Raw genomic sequence first — 16,832 nt, forward strand, 5'->3', positions numbered from 1 at the left:
ATGTCATACTGGACCAAGGATGATCCTCTGAGTCTGACCAACCATAAGAAAAGATAAGAACCATAAATGACCAGCTAGAAAACTATTAACATGATCAGAAGCTGGTTTTATCACCAGCAGATATTCATGTTAACAGATAGCTTGATAAATGTGAGGGGGGTCATTTTAGGAGTAACATGCTTACCAGTTTCCATCACTGTAAATTAAGAAAGAAGAGAAACTGTCTCTTAGTAGTATTTTATTAGTAATATAGTTAAGTAACATTTATTTGTCATTGACTCCGGATACAAATGCATAATTTATGAATTACCTGAACCCAAAAACAATGTGACAGTACAGCTTATTAACCAATGAAGCTTCATTTATCCCACTGGGGAGTTTAATATTTGACTCTCGAAATTGAGTATATTAAAAGATACAGTAAGATTAATACCGTCATCAAAATAAACAAACACAAAAAGCATGAATGATTAAAAAATCGGCTCAAACCTTTAATTCTCCTCCTGTTTAGATATGAACAAGTTTCCTAGTTCAGGATCACGCTAAACGTTCTTCTTCTTAAGCGTTTTTTTGGCGGTTGGCAAACCAGCTCATAGGTGCTTTACCGCACACCTGCTGGATATTCAAGTTCACAGGTTCAAAAACCACTCGCTTATTTGTGTACGAACAGAACGTGTTATGAAAAAGTGCCACTCTCAGTGATCAAAATCCCAGTCTTGGCTTCTGTTTCAGGTATTCTCACTCAGCCCATGTAATAACTGAGAGTTAGTTGTGGTTGGTGGAGTTGGCTTCAGGCATTGAGTGGAGTAGCAGGAGTTGCTGTATTAAATCTGAAACACTGGGAGCTGTGTGGAGATCCAGCTGGATACACAAGTTACTCTGCTCATGGACTCTGGCAGTAGTTAATGGTTTATCATAAAATGGAAAATTTTGGCTCTAGAATCTCACTGGATAGCATAGTTATTAAACAGAAATTTCTGACTCTAAATTCTGATTGTATTAAGCCATGTTTACTGTTTTTTGTACAATCCAAATATGCATATGTAATGATGCAGAAAGTTATGTTGTTTGATGACCATGAACAGCCTACAGTTGATTTATCTATAATAGAGGGATCATTCTAAATTCGGATGGCTCTATTTCTGTCGTTCATTGACTGGAAAGAAGTGTTGTCCTCTCTTTTTTTTATTTTTATATTTGGGGACTTCGATGTTCCCTTTGAGAATTTGAGTGTTTAAAAAAAAAAAAAACACTATGGTTATAGTTATCATTCTTGGTATGAACAGAACTTTAGACTTATGCACAATATTACAATGATGAAGGAATTGTTTGAGTTATTGAACTGTGTTCTTTTATTATTGCTGGTAAATAAGGGGTTTCCACAGCCATGAAAAACCTGGAAATATCAGGGAATTTTAAATGCGTGATTTCCAGAACTGGAAAAGTCAGGGAAATTAATAAAATTAAGTAATGGAAATAAAATCTTCATTATATATATATATATATATATATATATATATATAAAGTAACAACTTTAGCTTGAAAATATTTTATGGGCAAGAAAATTGCTAACAGCTATAATTTAAAAAAAATATATTGAAAATCCTTATAAAGTTAATCATGAATGACTGGAAAAGTCATTGGTCAAAAGGTGTGGGACCCCAGTTTGTAAAAACAATAATCTACCTAAACACATAAATAGTGTATTGTTGTAATTTTTGCAGCTGTCTAATTAATTTCAAAATACATTTTCAGAAGTCCTCAGTTTTCTAATGTAAAAAAAAAAAAAAAAAAAAAAAAACACACTTTAAATTTATTTATCTTTTTCTTTTTTTTTTTTTTTTTTTTTTGTTTGATTTCAGTCACCTGTGCCTTGGCCTCTTATGCGGCATTCATTCTGCCCTGAGCTGCTGGGACACTGAGGGGACTGAGATGGTGCTCATTGGTGGAGGTGGAAATTGTTTCTCATTTGGAACTCACCTCAATCTCTACCCTTATAACTGTAGATCTAAGACCTATACTTTGCTATTGATATTAGTCCTAAGTACAAACTACAAACAAGCAACAAATGTGCTGCTGAGTGAATCTCCAGCCAAACTTTATTTCAGCAGGACCTTCAGTGAGTCACATACAAGCAGTATTGTGACACAGGGACATCACTCAGTTGAAGCGACGGAAAAGACTGCACGGTGGGACAACACCGCGCCCCAGTCCACTGGTTTGCGGTAGTTTGCCCTTCTCCAGGAAGTACTGGTGGCCACGGTAGTTGGGATGCTCATAGAAGATCCAGTAACCGTCCAGAAACTTTTGCAGGAATGGACCCTCTCTCAGACGGAACCTCTCCAGCACAGATGGACAGTCTTCAATGGACTCTATAGCCTGGCCTGTGAAGTCGGGCTTGTCGTACAACTGAACCTTGTACTGCATTCCACTTGTCTGCATGGGGTTTGGATTTATTTGGGTTTGGGAAGGGAAAAAGGGGTAGAAATATTTTGTGCATGATGGTTGGAGTTTGGATAAATGGGACAAAAATGACAAAAAATAAGATATGTGGAATAAGACAGTTTGGTGAAAGTCAATTAATTGAAATGGGCTATAATACTTGAAGACCTTCATAAGCAGGTTTTGTAAATTAAAGAACATTTTTATCTTGTTTGGCCCAGTTTAAACTTGAAATTTTTGGAGCATTTGAAGATATATTTTATATTATAGTATCCATGCTATATTCATACAGGCCTTTTGGGCAGAAAGTGTTCTGATATTTTATAGATTTAACCCATTTTCAAAAAAATTTGCTTACATTACATATAAGTATGTCTTTCAACAAGACTGAATCACATACTGCAGACCATATGGACACTGTTTTTATTGGCAAAAGCCTTGTGGCCTAATTAGGTTAACTGGTTAGAAAAAGTCTATGCATGACCTTCCACTACTCGCACTGTCCTAGGCTTTTATTGAGTTTTAACCCAGTAAATTGAATTCAGTTTTAGCACAGCATTGTGAAAACAGCTTAATCATTATGCCTGGTCTAAAAACATAGCAAATCCTATTTGTTCTACTCTATACGCTATTTAAGTCTTAGAAAAAAAAGCTCACTAATGCACAATGTTGAATGTATTAGTTGAACTTACAAAGCGGATGAGCTTGCAAGAACTGAGACAGTCATTGAGGCCCATCCAGCCCTGGTACTTCAGGATACTCTCCCCTGGTTAGCAGATACCGGTTACCTGTGTAATTGGGCCGCTCGTAAACCACCCAGGCACCGCTTTTCCACACGAATAGAATTGCAGCTGCTCAGGTAGGTATGGACAGTCAGAGCAGTCACTGTCACATTCATAACGGCGGCCCTGGAAAGTTTTTGTCCTCAAAAAAAACACAATCTGAGAGACATCAAGAATACTTCAATGACCACTTAACATCATTTAAAAAATGGTTTAAACAATGTTTTTGGCCATGTTCATGCTGATTTGGGCTGATTGGCCAGCAAGCAAAACACATTTTATCTTGCCCGACCAGTGTGACCTTGAGTTAATTTGGTATCCACTGATTTGCTATGAAACAATTGCTCAATTCTCAGATATATTAAAATGTAGTATTGATCAGCTGGTCTACCTGCAACATTAACAAGTTTAACAAGCTACCAATGGTATTAGTCAGTTTATTATGCCAGCAACCAACCAATGATTGCACATCTAAAATCACAGATGACCATCTTAGGTCCAAAATAGTCTCATCTGTGATTAAAAACGTAGTTTCATAAACATAATCTAATCCTGCACAGTCCTACAGTACTGATCTGAATGCAGGCCAAGAGGTTTTAGAAAATAGTTTTAAAAATCACTGTCATCATTTAGGCATTGCATGCAAGTATACAACAAATTTCAAAACAATGTATCAAAAATATACAACAAAGTATCAAAAATATAGCAGCGCTAGGTAGTTTTTAAACACATTTCCCAAATAATCAATTTTGTGAATGCAAAAGTTAATAGAATGAATATATATCCATACATGTGCATTCGCAAACTATTTTGCTGAACAAAACACAAAAAAGCTACACAATATTCTGCCATTAAGGCTGAGAAACCTTGATTATACATGTATATATTTTTTTTGTTTGTAATTTTTTTTTTCTCTTTTGCTTTAAAGTGATTCCTACTCACCCTGCCCATCTTGGAATACTGCCCGTTTTTGGTCTTGACTGGGGAGGTGGTCTGAGTGTCCAGAGTGAATGTGTTTATGGGGGCTGTTTAAATATGCAGCTCCCAACGTCAAAATGACGAGCGGAGGGGAGGACCAGATATTCACTTTGTCATGAAAATTAGATCCCAAAAATCGAGTCAGTTCGATTCTAGCCACTATTCAGTTTTTTTTTTTCCAGAAAGCAAATGGGGATTAAAGGATAATGACATTCATTCACCCTGAAAAACAACACTGCACCCTACAACTGGACCAGTCTGAACCACACACAAACACAGCACACTGGCCAGCACCTGATGCCAAGAGCTCTGCCAAATAAAGAGCCCAGACTCACTGGATGTGTGTCATGATATGCTGAATGGCAACATTACCCTGGCTCAGCTCTTTTCAACAGCAGCACTGGCTAAATGAAATGTGGCTAACTAAACTAAATCTAGGTTTTAAAGATGAGAATGTGTGAAGTAAAAGGGGTTTGCATATAGAGCACTGAACAGGCAGTAATAATTTTAGGTTTTAAAATGACAAATCTACAGTGAAATATTGTATTTGATAAAGTAAACCTATGGTAAATACACCCTGCATCAGAATATGCACACTTCCCTGCTAAAAAGTATGCAGAAAGCAGGAGTCAATTGTCCTGAATACTCACAATGATAAGAGTCATATATACACCCAACTATATTCAGTGAGATTCTGAAAATGTGCAGCCATCTTTCCCATTAGGCAAAGAGACAAAAGGAGTCATCAGATTCAAAATATTTTGGAAAATTTGACCACTGTGATCAGGGTGGCTCTTTTGAAATGCTTCAGTGCTGAAAACACTAATAAAGTTGTGTTTCTTTAAATTGTACAATACCAGCATGGTGGGAGTAGTGTGTATTTAAACTAATAATAATTGCATGTGTTGTTGTTGTTACCTAAAAATATCATATTAAAAATATTTTTTCAGTAATTGAAATTAAACTCAAACTCTTTAATGAAAGTTAGAAATGTTGTCTTTCCAATTAAGTTTAAATACTAAAATTACCCACTAATTTTAAAACTGAAAATAAAAAAATAAAGCTATATAGAACTGTTAAAAAAAAAAAAAAAAAAAAACTATATATATAAAAAATACTAAAATAACAGGTACTTTAGTTTATCAGTACTTTATCACTAATTGAAGTTCTTCAACAAATTCAGGAAAAATCACAAATAATTTCGTTTTAATTTAACAGGCATTACACACATATACTCCATTCAGCAAGCCAAAGCTAAGTTCTATTTATTCAATATGGCCATTAAAGCTCAAGGGAAAGACACAAGGGTGTGTTCAGTTTTTATGAAGTCTAAAGTCTGAATAGCTAAAATTGTCCTCAAACCGAATATCAAAATAGTTATGGTTTATTAAACACCCAAACCATTTCACCTTCAAGAAACCAAATTACTAGTCAATATTCTATTCACAGAGCTGTCTATAGAATATGTACACTATCCTATAAAAATGCTGATTCAAACATATTTAAAATGTTCACATTAAGGAATCAATATATTTAAGAGACTTTTTAAGTGACAACGTTGTTGGAATTTGAATTGTGCAGATACAGTAATAGTGCAAATACAGTGCAGGCATTGTGAACAAACATACAGCAAAGGAGAAATATAAACATTTATACTGGCCAATGAGATTTCAGGTATAGCTGCAAACTCTTCAGTGAGTGTATGTGTTTATGCTGCGGTACAAATTGAGATTGTGGCATATTTGTCAATAATTACAGTACATGCCTGCACATTTCTCATCCCTGTTTCCTCTAAATTCATATGAAGGCAGCAATTGGTCCCTTTCCTGTTTTAATTAAATAATGACTCTAATGGTGAAATTCTCTTGCACATCAACCTCTGAAATCACTGGTAACATAAAGTAACATAATGCTTAAACTATCAAGACACCTGCAGCAATAACCCTGCATCTCTACAAACTAATCCAGCACAGATTTCTCTAGATGTCATAATGTGACAGGACACAAAGTCCCTATCAAAACTCGATACAGCATTGACAGTCTTCGTACCAGAAGAACGCTAATGTTTGAGGATCAGTTTTTTTTTTTTTTTTTTTTTTTTTTTGTGGAAAGAGGGCAAAAGCAGCTTTTGGTAGTTTAGCTGTTCTCTTAGCAAACAGTTGGCGCCCGTCCCATTGCTTGTTCAGGTGGTTGATCTTTGAGTACATGCTGTCCAGAGTTGGAGGTGTGGCTGGAAGGCCAGTGGTCTACAGAGGTGGAGGGGGTGAGGGCAGGAGGGAGGAGGCTGTCAAGCTCTGTGTCTTCGTCCTGTCTCAAGCAACCACTCATGAAACTTCTGCTCCACTAAGGCCTGAAACTGCCATCTCTGAACCCTTTAAAACAACAAAGACAATGCATCACTACTGAATGTCTCCAAAAGAAAAAAAAAAAACTTATTTGCCCAGGTGATTATTATGGAGGTGCATAACAATTTGACATCTGATTTAATAATACTGCTAGACTTATCTTAATAATAATAATAATATAATAATAAAATAATAATAATAATAATAATAATAATAATATAATATATTATTTGTTAAATTAAACCAAATTAATCTAGTCAGGGAATGCAAAAAAAAAAAAAAAAAAAAAAAAAAAAAAAAATCACCAACAAAAAGCAATTGCGCAATACGACAGACCAAGATTTAATTAAAATTAACAAACCTTTATAAAAAATAGTTTAAAAAAACTGATTTTTTTCTAAAAATATCATATCATATAATATAAAAAATATATATAAAAAAAAATGTATATAAAAAAAATCATCAATAAAAGTGACTAGCATGATGCGACAGATCTGAAATGGATTCAAATCAACAGAGTGGTTTATATTGTACATATTGCAATGTCTTTCGATGACTATAACTTAACTTAACTTAACTATGATCTGAACATGGCTAAAGTCAGTACTACAGCCTTGAAAGGAACAGAAAAGTGGGGCTCACTTGTTTAGGTGTGCTTCCTTCACTGTCTTCTGCCAATCCTCTATCACCTTCTCTCGGCTCTCCACGGCCTTTTGGTAGTCTGTCGGCAGGCCCCAAGGGATCTCACAGTTCTCCTCCACCATTTTGAAGGGTATCACCAGCGGATAAAACTCAGAGGGGGCTGGATGCGGTAGCAGCCAGTGTCTGTAGTGGAACCCTCGGCTCCAAACTGCAGAGGTAGGTCCAATAAATTGGGAGCCACTGCTAGGCCCACGCTAGCCATGTGGTCCTCTAGAGTGGGATAATGTGTGTGGAAGGGGCCCAGTGTGAGAGACACATTCCCAGGAAGGAGAAGGGGTCGAGTAGGGGTAAAGGCATGGATTGTGCAGTGAGATGAGCCACCTATGGTCAGACGGCCAGCCACACACACCACACGAACATTCTCACAACTCTGAATGTGGACGCTGGTGTCCACTGGTCCAAGAATCAATGTACAGTTCCTGCACTTGTCCAAGGTCACAGACCTGCAAGATAAGGACTTAGTTTTACATGGATGATGACACAGTACTAAACAAGCAACAACAACAATAGACTAAATGACATCAGAGTAGGGCTGGGCAATACGGCCAAAAAATCCTATCTCTGTATTTTTTCTGCTGAAATGCGATATATAAACAATAAAAGTGCATTTATTTTAATTTATAAGGTGATTCCTCACCGCAGAGGAGAGAGAAGATAGATGAAAGCTTCACTGCAGCGGTGGAGTTTGATGTTGGCATTATTCAGCTTTTCAGAATCTTTGGCCAGCATCTGTTTGCAAACCTGCGACATGAGCAGCAGTCGACTTCCTAGAGGAGCCATGTGGGTATTTCTGAATATTTTGGCTTTTAGAGTGCCCTCTACTACAAAACAAAATACGAAGAGTTAGCAATTTTATAATCTGGTTAACCATCAATCATTTTAAGCTAAACTGGACACATTCAAACACCAAGAGTATGGCTTTTGGTACTGTTCCCTGAAGATTTCTATGTAAATGATGTCTTTGTATATGAAAAGTTTTTGTTTCCACTCCCACAATATTTAAAATGGGTCATGAACTGGCTTTTTTTTCATAATTCTATACTGTTGTTCACTTATGACATTTGCGTAGTTTTTTCATTCAAAAACAAAATCAATAAGTTATAGACCATTTTCTACCCTGGTTTTGAGGCCGAGTCGAGAAACGCTCGGTTTTTATGGGCGTGACGGATTGAAGACCTGGAAGTAAACGCCCACTGCTATGATTGGATAAAAGTTTTGCATAGTAAACTACCTTTCTGTGTGTCTGTTTGACAAGCTCCATCCTTCATAGTTTGGAGCCTTCTGTGACTTAGACACATAATCAGGACATATCAAGTGATCGTTAAAGCAATAGTGAAACAGTACAAATATTTTTACTCACATAAGTGTGCTGCGCCATTTCTGTCGGATCCAATATAGACGGCACAGCATTGATTTTTAATCTAAGTCTCTCTGCAAATCAAGCGTGGACCTGTGTCTTGTTTACAAAGGAATCCGCCATTAAATGAAGCGAACAAACCCTCAATGATTTACTTGTGTGAGCTGAAACTTCATTAAAAATAAAGTTCATTCCTAACATTTGAATCTGAAGGAAGGTTATGCAGTGACTGTGTACTTCCATAACCAGGCACTGCACAAAATTTTGCTATCTTTAACGGCATGTTTAATGCTTGGTTGCTTAATCTGGTTTTGTGTGCTACTTGTGTTATTTCCCCACTTTGTCATTCGCAAATCAGTGGGCAGGGCTACAGAATTGATATTTTTCTGTGGAGGCGGTGTTTTGTCTATCTTTTATATGTAGGTACAATCCAGGATCTGGCGTTCGCTGGGCCTGGTGTCAATAAAAGCTTTTATTTCAGTAACACAAGGTCGTTTTCAGTTCTGAAACTTACAGGATATTATTTTAGTACATGATCTCTTTTATATCAAAAGCTCAAGTAAAAGTTGATTTCTAAATTTATGACCCCTTTAAATGAAACTATACCACAATTATTCCTAAAAGACATTTGATTTGGGAAACTATAAACATCCTTGAAAAAAATAAACTTTATTCCTTTGACGAGAACTTCCAGTTTACCTTAAAGGGCCCATGCCAGTTTCTTTCCCGATTGTGAGCAGGTGGAGATGCTGAAGGGGTTGAGGCAAAGGGACCTGCTGCAGAAACCCCTGGAACTGCTGCAGAGAGAGTAGGAGCGGCTGAGTTTGGAGAATCCTGCCTGGGACTGCAGTGGCAAGCGGCTAAGGAGCTTGTGGATTGGGTACATGGTACGGCTATGGCTCACAGATCCTTCCAGCAACAAACTGAGGCTTTCCAGGGCCTCTGAAGTGAGCTGGCTGTCAAGCAGAACCTGCCCTGAATTGCTTAGCTGGCCTGGGTCCACTAGCAGCTCCAAAAGCTCAGCCAGGTGTGTTTGGATGAAAGTAAGATGAGCCTGGTCATCCCAGTTCTGGTCAAGCAGAAGGAATAAACAAACTATTATGCAAAAAAAAAAAAAATAATAATTCTCTCTACAGATAAGTCTTTATAACCAAAAAAAAAAAAAAAAAAAAAAATATATTTCCTACAGGATACAGGCACAAATGTAAGGTACACCTGACTGTGTGAGTAACAAATTAACATACATTCAGGGGTCAGTGAATCTGATGATGTCTGAGGATACATTTCACCCTCATAAGAAAAAATAAGATATTTTATTTTGCATAAGGAAAAATTAAAACTATTTGTAAAGATTAAAAAAAAAAATATTTAAATTATTTTGTATTATTTTCATGACAATGAAACACATTTCCAATTTTCAATTTCATAAATTAAATTAAATATAAAATAGAACAAAACAAATACATACATTTCTATTATATATAATTGTTAACTATTTGTACAAACACATTAACACTTCAACACTGTTTTTATTTTGTATGTTTTTGTCCCCTATGGTCACCAAGGCTTCAAAAGAACAACATTTATTTGAAATTTAATCCATCATTGCGGAGTAAAATTATTAATTAAAAAAAAAAAAACCTTAAAGGGGTCATATGAAGTGATTTCAAGTTTTCTTTTCTCTTTGGAGTGTTACAAGTTGTTTGTGAATAGACAGGAGCTCTTAAGTTGCAAAGACTAAAGTCTCAAACCCAAAGAGATATTCTTTATAAAAGTTAAGACTCGTCCATGCCCTCCTAAAACGCCTCGTTAAAAACGCCCCCCACATGTCTAACGTCACTGTGTGGGACGATTTGCATAACGCCACCCAAATGTTCACGGCAAAGAAAGAAGGTGTAACTTTGATTCTCGCTGTAGTATTGTTGTTGCAGCCACCACATGTCGTGGAGATGCTGTGTTGGTTTCATTGTGAAAGCAAAAACTACTTTGCTTGGCCTTCCAAAAGAGAACACAACTAGAAATCAGTGGTTAAGTTGTATTTACAACACCGTTCCAGAACAGTTTCAACCCAAATATTCGTGTGTGTGTGCGACGCATTTTGCTGAAACCTGGGAGAGTACACTACAACACCGGCAGTTCTGACTCACAGCCTGTAAGTATGTTTTCATATTTAAAGAATTTGTCACTGACGATTCAAACACGAGTTTTTGAGCAGTGTAGATAGCGCTTGTTGTTTGTCGTTTCTCCGATCCTAAATGCAGACATGGTTTTATGTTTATGCGGCGTGATGCAACGCAATGCATAGAAAGACAGTATAAGTCTTTATAATCCGCAATTATGTCCCCACTGGATGCAACAAATGCCTCGTCTGTAATGGGTTTTATTGGTTTTGTCTCGTAACATTTCTGTCACACGCTTGAGGTATTCGGCCAATCACAATGCACTGGACAGCTGACCAATCAGCATACACCTCGCTTTTTACACCAATGAGCTTTGTAAAAAATTTACGCGTTTCAGAAAGGCGGGGCATAGAGGAGAAACAATAATGTACAGTATGTGGAAAATAATGTGTTTTTTGAAGCATAAACCGCATAAACACATTTCATTACACCAAATACACAAAATAATGGTCTTTTTTTTTAACAGCATCATATGACCCCTTAATGACCTTAAAATTTTGAATGGTAAATTTTGAATTTTCTTTACATTTTTTTCTTTTGATTCATAATGAAACAGGACTGATGCTTTCAATAAAATTCACACACACACACACCTTATTTTGGGAGCTTATTTTGTTGTCTCTCTCAGAGGAGGAAGAGGGAGATCGTGATCTGGGACTAGGCCACTCTTCCCCAATCAGTGACGTGCAGAGAGAGATTCGGTTTAGTTGCTGTAGATACAAGAAGAGTAGAAACTGCAGACTGTCCACTGACAGCTAAAAGAAGGAACAGAGAAAAAGATTAGCACAGCAGAATGGCAATAATACTATCTAAACGCACTGCACCACTTTTGTTCTTACCTTACAGCGCTGCCTATCAAGTTCCTTAGGAGTATGGCATTGAGATGTATGGCCACTCTAATCTCTGCTCTGCAGAACGAGGCATCAACAGATAAAAGTTTCAAAATACAGCCAGACAAGCTCCTCTTCCAGCTGCAGTTTGCCACAAGCGATGTGTCGCCACATGTGCCAGCCAAGCCTGGGGAAGCAACCGTCCCGGGTCCGGACGTAACAGGCCATCTTGCGCAGATATAATGCATGCTGAATTTGCTTGGGGGTGTGGCGGGGGGAAGCACCCCGATCAGGAAGGGCTCCAGACGTGGCCATACACATGCTGTGTATTTGTCCATTTCTATTGAAGAAAAAAGATGTATTCAAACAAGTGAGCTGAGTCAGGAGAAAGTATAAAATCACCATTAACATGGCTGTGTATGTGCATAAGTGATAATGCACTCGCAAATTGCATAATATGTTGTAGACAATAATAATATAAAGGGTAAGAAATGGTAACAATAGAAAGGCTGGAGTTTACAATGCAAATGGAAAGCCAAGGTAAGAACTGTATCATATCAAACCAATCTGAGCCAGATTTATGAGTTACAGCCAAGCAACTTCCTAAGTAACCACTTGATAGGCTTGTTAAAATAAACTTTCAATGTTTCCATGACAACCACATCATCCCAGTAAAGTATCTATACACTAATCAGCACATTTTTCAATTTATTTTTTAATTAATGTTATATACAAGAAATACAATTAGAAATATTAATTCAAAAGTGAAAAAAGAAAACAAAGAAATAAGCCAGTGCCAACGTAAAGAGCAATCTGTCTGTCTGTCTGTCTGTCTATCTATCTCTCTCTCTCTCTCTCTCTCTCTCTCTCTCTCTCTCTCTCTCTATATATATATATATATATATATATATATATATATATTTACCTTTACACTTTTGTAAAACATTACAATAAGGCTTAAAATAATTAATTTTAAAGTTATTAAAATTTGGTTTTGGAGTCATACTATTTCATTTTAGGAATGAGAAAAATTACCATTAACATAAGCAACAGTATAATATGCCTTATCTTTATCAATTACACAGTCATTGAAGTCAGATCCACTCAGCTGTAAAGCAACGTTCAATATCTCATTTTTTAAATGTTTCCACATCAATCCAGAAGGTTTTTGTATGTATACAATGGTAAATAAATACAAACACACACACAACACACAAAAAAAAAGAAAAAACGATGTAGAGGATCTCACTTTTTGCTAAATATTTATATTACCAATAACAACGGATCAGTCAGCCAACTTTATGACAAGTTTAGACACATATTTTTAGAAATAATAACGTTACACCAACACAGTGATAATGGGCTTAGCTTTTATACTCCTTACCTGATCATTGAGAGTTTTAGGGCTTCAAAAGGTGTTCATCTTTGTTTCATAGGTTAAAATATAATAAACATCTCGGTTACGTATGTAACCACAGTTCCCTGAATAGGGAACGAGATGCTGCGGTGACGTCACCGTATGGGAACACCTTCGGTGTGACGAATGTCTGAAGCCCTATACCATCTCGCCAATCCTATTGGCCAAATAGCGCTTGGCACCGCCCTACGCATGCGTACGCATCGTATACCCGGGCGCCGCGCGCTATTTCGCTCAGATTTCATGAACTGAAGAGAAGAACGCTATCAGGTATGGAACGGCCGGGGACCGCAGCATCTCGTTCCCTATTCAGGGAACTGTGGTTACATACGTAACCGAGATGTTCCCTTTCATAGGTCACTTCGATGCTGCGGTGACGTCACCGTATGGGGAACCCTATACCATAACGCCTGACGTACCTGATAGCTGGGATCCAAGGAAGCATCTGCTCAAGCGGAGAGAACCCGGGAGCCAGGAGCCGTCCTTACATCCAGACTGTAAAACTTTATAAAAGTGCTCGGTGAGGACCATCCTGCCGCAGCACAGATATCAGCCATAGAAGATCCACTGAGGGCCGCCTGAGAGGAAGCGACTGCTCTAGTGGAATGAGCTTTGACTCCTAGAGGCGAGGCGAGACCGCGCGCCTCATAGGCTAAAGATATTGCCTCCACCAACCAATGGGACATGCGTTGCTTTGTGACAGCATGGCCTCTATTCTTATGTCCAAAACAGACAAACAGCTGGTCGGACTCACGCCATGAGGCTGATCGATCGACATAAGTCTTAAGCGCTCTGACAGGGCAAAGACTTAGATCTTCTGATCCTATCCCAGCAGGGGGTAAAGCCTCCAGGACCGTCTGCTGAAAATGAAAGGGGTTCGAAGCGACTTTAGGGACATAATTAGGCCTCGGTCGCAGCAATACCTTCACAAAGCCTGGTGCAAAATCCATGCACGACGGCGAAACAGAAAGAGCCTGTAAATCCCCAACTCTCTTGAGGGAGGATAAGGCCATAAGAAGAACTGTCTTCAAGGTCAGGATTTTATCCGGTACGGTTTCCAAGGGCTCAAACGGATGTCCTGATAGACCTTGCAGTACAATAGATAAATCCCATGAGGGAACTCGCACAGGGCGGAAAGGCCTCAGCCGTCGCGCACCTTGTAAAAAAGCGAGAGACCAGCGGATGACGGCCCACTGAAGCACCATCCATATATACGTGGTTAGCTGAAATGGCTGCCACATAAACTTTCAAAGTTGCTGGCGTTACACCATCAGAGAAACGGTCTTGAAGGAACTCCAGTACTGAAGCCACTGGGCAGTAAACTGGGTCTATACTACGAAAACCACACCAGGTCGTAAACAGCTTCCATTTGAAAGCATATAAGCGTCTCGTAGATGCTGCTCTGGAATTCATAATAGTCTCGGAGGTTTCCGCAGAAAGACCGGGACATATTAACTCACTCCGCTCAGAGGCCACGCCCACAGTTTCCACAGATCTGGCCTCGGGTGCCAAATCATCCCTCGTGCTTGCGATAGTAAGTCCTGTCTGAGGGGAATCTCCCATGGAGAGCCCACTATTAGACTGACCAGTTCCGCAAACCACGGCTGTGTGGGCCACCACGGAGCAACCAGCAGCAGCTGCTCCACTCTGTCCAGCCGTATCCTGGACAACACCGCTGGAATTAAACGAATTGGAGGAAAAGCATACAAGCTGGTCCTGGGCCAATCGTGAGCTAACGCATCCAGGCCTAGGGGCGATGGAGGGCATAGGGAGAACCACAGCGGGCAATGCGTAGTCGTGCTCGACGCGAATAAGTCCACTCTCGCCTCTCCGAATATCTGCCATAAAAGGCTCACCGTCTGTGGGTGTAATCTCCATTCCCCCTGCTCCAGAGTCTGTCTGGATAGCAGATCCGCTCCGACGTTCAAACGTCCGGGGACATGAACTGCTCGGATCGATAGAAATCTGTTCCGAGACCAAAGAAGAATACTCCTCGCCAGCCTGCACAGGGGGCGAGAGCGTAACCCTCCTTGATGATTCAGGTATGACACAACCGCCATGTTGTCTGACCTGAGTAGTACATGACGGCCGGTCAGCAGATTTGAGAAATACTGGAGAGCTAGAAAAAAACTGCCAGTAGTTCCAACCTGTTTATGTGCCAACCGCGTTGTGTCGCTGTCCACACTCCATGAGCTGGGCGCCCTTGACAAACAGCTCCCCAACCGGTTAAAGACGCGTCCGTCGTGACAGTCTCTCGGGAAGCACAAATCCCCAGCCGAACTCCGGCTAGAAGGAACTCGGTTGACATCCACTGTTTTATTGACATAACACACCTCCGTGTCACCGAAATCGTACGATGCGGAAAACAACGGGGTGAAATGTTCTGACTTTTCGTCCACCACTGAAAAGGGTGCATGTGAAGTAAGCCCAGACGAATTACAGGGGATGCCGCTGCCATCAGACCTAACAGCCTGAGACACAAACTCACCGTCACTGTGCGGCCTACTTTGAAGTGACGCACGCATGACGTGAGAGACTGAACGCGCGGGAGAGATAGTCTGGCTGTCATCGCGCGAGAGTCCAAATCTATTCCCAGAAAGGTTATCCGTTGAGAGGGGATTAAAACACTCTTCTGGAAATTCGTGCATAAGCCCAGGCTTCTTAAATGATTCAGCACTAAATCTCGGTGAGAGAGTGCTTGAGTCTGTGATTGAGCTAGCACCAGCCAATCGTCCAAGTAATTCAACACACGAACGCCCTGGAGCCGCAACGGGGCCAGAGCTGCGTCCATGCATTTTGAAAAAGTTCGGGGAGCCAGGGCTAAGCCGAACGGAAGAACACGGTATTGATACGCTTTGCCCTCTAAAGCGAATCTGAGGAACTTCCTGTGTCTCTTGATGATCTGAATATGAAAATATGCATCCTTCAGATCGATCGTGACAAACCAAGTGTTTGGTTGAATCTGAGACAAAATGGACTTTACCGTTAACATCCTGAATTTGCTCGTCCTGAGTGCAAGATTCAAACGGCGTAGATCCCAATATGGGTCGCAGACAGCCCCCTTTTTTTGGTACAACAAAATAGCGGCTGTAAAAACCTGACTCCATCTGAGAGGGGTGTACTTCTTCTATAGCCCCTTTCTTCAGCAGAGCTGTCATTTCTTGCCGCAGCACCGCGACTTCCTCTGGTTTCACAACCGTGGGGAAGAATTCCGCGGAAAGGAGGCGGGCCTTTTCGAAACTGAATGGTGTATCCGAGACGAATCGTGCGTAACACCCATTGCGAAATGCCGGGCAAGCGTTCCCACGCGGCCCGAAATAGCGTCAGTGGTTTCAAGGTTTCCGCCTTTTTCAGCGTTTTCATACGCGTTAACATGCCCGAATACGGAAAGCTCGCGGCGTCCGTAAGCCGGGGAAGCGCGTGCGTCAAATCCGCTGCATCTCGTTGTGTATAATCCTGAAGCGTGTCCACGGCAGGAAATAATCCAACAAGATGAACATCGGGCTCTGCCGCTAGCGAAAAAGCGGCGGCTGTATGAGCCGTCATAAACGGGCCGTCTTTGCCAGACCCTTGTAGCGTTCCTCGGATTCTGAAGGCTGAATCGCGCAGAGTGTCTGAGGAAACGCCTGACATGGTTACTCGATCCAATGCTGCTCGAAGCGCCTTTTGCGGCGAGACAGTCAATGTTAGAGCGTGGGGACTGCAGTGAGAGGGTTGGATGCGCGAAAGACGGTCCAATAGCGCTCTCTAGCGGAGGGCACAGTCCCTGGCAAGCAGCGAGAATATCAGGAGCTGCTAT

The 16,832-nt window shown here is 40.0% G+C and overlaps 2 pseudogenes; both read right to left on the reverse strand.

Moving 5' to 3' along the window:
• Window positions 1-2,116: 2,116 nt before the first annotated feature.
• On the reverse strand, window positions 2,117-4,175 carry LOC109065346 (annotated as a pseudogene).
• A 2,033-nt stretch (window positions 4,176-6,208) lies between these two features.
• Window positions 6,209-13,060, reverse strand: LOC109065411 (annotated as a pseudogene).
• Between the last annotated feature and the right edge of the window lie 3,772 nt (window positions 13,061-16,832).

The sequence above is a fragment of the Cyprinus carpio genome, chromosome A9, assembly GCF_018340385.1.
Source record: "Cyprinus carpio isolate SPL01 chromosome A9, ASM1834038v1, whole genome shotgun sequence".
Classification (NCBI taxonomy): domain Eukaryota; kingdom Metazoa; phylum Chordata; class Actinopteri; order Cypriniformes; family Cyprinidae; genus Cyprinus; species Cyprinus carpio.